The sequence below is a fragment of the Brassica napus genome, chromosome C4, assembly GCF_020379485.1.
Source record: "Brassica napus cultivar Da-Ae chromosome C4, Da-Ae, whole genome shotgun sequence".
In the NCBI taxonomy this organism is placed as follows: Eukaryota; Viridiplantae; Streptophyta; class Magnoliopsida; order Brassicales; family Brassicaceae; genus Brassica; species Brassica napus.
Genome location: NC_063447.1, coordinates 15,746,948 through 15,749,730, shown reverse-complemented (window position 1 = coordinate 15,749,730; position 2,783 = coordinate 15,746,948).

The following is a 2,783-nucleotide window of genomic DNA, read 5'->3' as shown; positions in this document are numbered from 1 at the left end:
CTACGTAAGTCTAGCCTTGTCTCCGCCCACATGTGTTCAAGTATTTTCTTCTCCTTCTTTTTTTTCAAATCTTTCTAATTTGAGAAGCAAACTGGTGAGTAATTATCTCTGATTTGAGAAGCAAATTGGTGAGTTTATCTTTGATTTGAGAAGCAAACTGGTGAGTATTTGTAGGAAATTTCGAAAGGTTTTACGACCAATTAGGTTCGTCTCTTTTCTCGTAAATAGAAAAGCGAGCCTCGCTAATTCATCGTAAATGAAGAACGCGGGACTCATTAATTCCACGTAAGTAGAAATCGCGTAACCAGAAAACGCGGGTCTCGCTATTTCCTCGTAAAATAAAACGTGGGCCTTTGTGATTCCTTGTAAATTTACGAGGAAATTACGAGGATATGTAATCTCTTATGTATACTCACGAGCGCTCACACTTTATTTCGTCTCAAATTCCTCTCCACTTCCTCTCTATTTCGTAGCAATGGTAAGTCTCTCTAATTCCTCTCTAATTTGATTAGTTTAGGATAGATTAGGTGGTTAGTGTAGGGAATTTAGATAGGCTTACGGATTTTATGTTAATTAGTGTTGATTAGGTGGTTAATGTAGGAAATTTAGCTAGATTTATAGAATTTGTTGTTTATAAAATTTGTTAATTACTGTTGATGTTAATTTTAAAATTTTAATTTTTTTTCCAGACGGTTCGAAAGAACTGACATACTCCCCATTACAGAGAGATGTTCGGTCAGCCTGGTAGTCGTTTAGACCCGTCTTCTTCAGCTCCTAGTTCTTCTTCAGCTCCCGGTTCTTCGGATCCGGAGACTGTCCCCTAGACTCAGTCTTCTCAGAGAGTCTCTCGGTCGGTTCCTCATGTGCCTCCTCCGATGGCTCCTCCGACGATGCCTCCTCATGTGCCTCCTCCGATGGCTCCTCCGATGCCCGCCGAGATTCATCCCGATTTGATGGTGCCTCTGAGTGCTCCTTACTCGCAGTACACTGTCGACGACCTTCTCGGTCAGCCAGGCAGAGAAGGTTTACCAGTCATAGACCCCGACCGACCAGACGGAACTTTGTGGTATGTTACATTTAAAAAAAAAATTATTTTTTTTTGAATTCTTTTATAACATTAATAAATAATTTATACTTTAAATTTGTTTTTTTAGGTTTAGGATTGACGGATGTCTTGCATTGGACGTAACCGACACGATCAAAGGTTACTTCTCCATGCCACATCCGAACTGGAAAAAGACGCTGATCTATGTCAGAAAGACGTGGTTCAAAATTTACGCTGTAAGTAACTATTAATTAATTATATATACTTTAATTTTTTCATGATTTATATTTTTTTAACTAATTATTAATTTAATTTTTTTTACAGCAAAAATTTCATTGGTCCATGAGGGTCAATGAGAGGGTGAGGAAAAAGTTTTACGCGAAGGCGAAAGTTCGCTTGTTGGACACGGTCTCCAGCTGGAAGGGTGACGGGATCGTGAAGGTGTATGAGCGTGGCAAACCCGCTGAGCTCACCACAGATGTGTGGGATGGCCTCATCTGTTATTGGCGGGATCCTGAGTCCATTAGAATCGCCCAGTCTTGCTCTACCTCCCGTAACACGGTAGATGAGCACGGCCACGGGCCGATGCTTCACTCTACAGACCAAAAATCCCACGCTGGTGTCCGTTTGGAAATGGCAATTAAATATTTTATTTAATTAACTTTTTAATATAGATATATATATATATATATATATATATATATATATATTCTAACTTTCTTAAATAGGCAAAAGAGACGGGACAACTCCCGTCTCTTTTGCAACTTTACGAGAGGACCCACAAGAACAAGGCGGGCCAATTTCTAGATGGCAAGTCCGAGGAAATCTTCAACGACTTGGTTGCTCAGGTTGACGACCGCCAGACCCAGCTGATCCAGCAGTCCACCGACGGATTACCCGTCACCTTATCCACACTTGAAGTGGATAAGATTTACGAGGAAGTAAATTTTTTAAAATTTTAATTTTTTTTATTATTCATTAATTTAACTTTAAATTTTTACTAACAATATTTATTTTTTGTTTTTAAGGTTGTCCCTAAGAAAAAGGGACGTACGTTGGGGATTGGTTCCGTCAACAATGTTCCGAGAGCGACATCGTCTTATGGTCAGACACGGGAAAATGAAGTCATTCAGCTGCGTAGAGAGTCCGCTCAGCTGCGTAACGAGTTGGACTCGACGCGATCTGCGTTCACAGCTGGTGTGGGTGGAGTCGAGGGCTTCTTGGACGTTATAGCGGCCACAAATCCGGAATGGGAGTCCTTGTTGAGGACATGCGACAAAAAAATCTCATTCCAGGCGAGTCATCATCCGACACACATGCCGAGGCGGATGTAGAGAGGAGGAGTGATGAATTCTACCGGGCGATGAACGACTCTTAGTTCTTTTTTTCGGTTGTTGTATTATAAATTCAAAACTTATTTATATATAAAATATTTTCGTATTGATATTGTTTTTAAATTTTAATTTTATTAATAAATTAAATAATTTTAATTATTTTTTTTAATTATATTTTTAAATTCTTTAAAATAATAAAACGAAGTGAATTCGTAGCTAATTTACGACTTATTTACGTGGAAAGTTTACGAGGAAATGACGAGGAAGGTTAAACGAGTATTTTACGAGGAAATACTTTCGAGGTATTTATGTGTACTTTACGAAGAAATACTTTCGAGATAAATACGTGTAGTTTACGAGGAACTACTTTCAAGGTATTTACGAGGAGGATATATAGCGATATT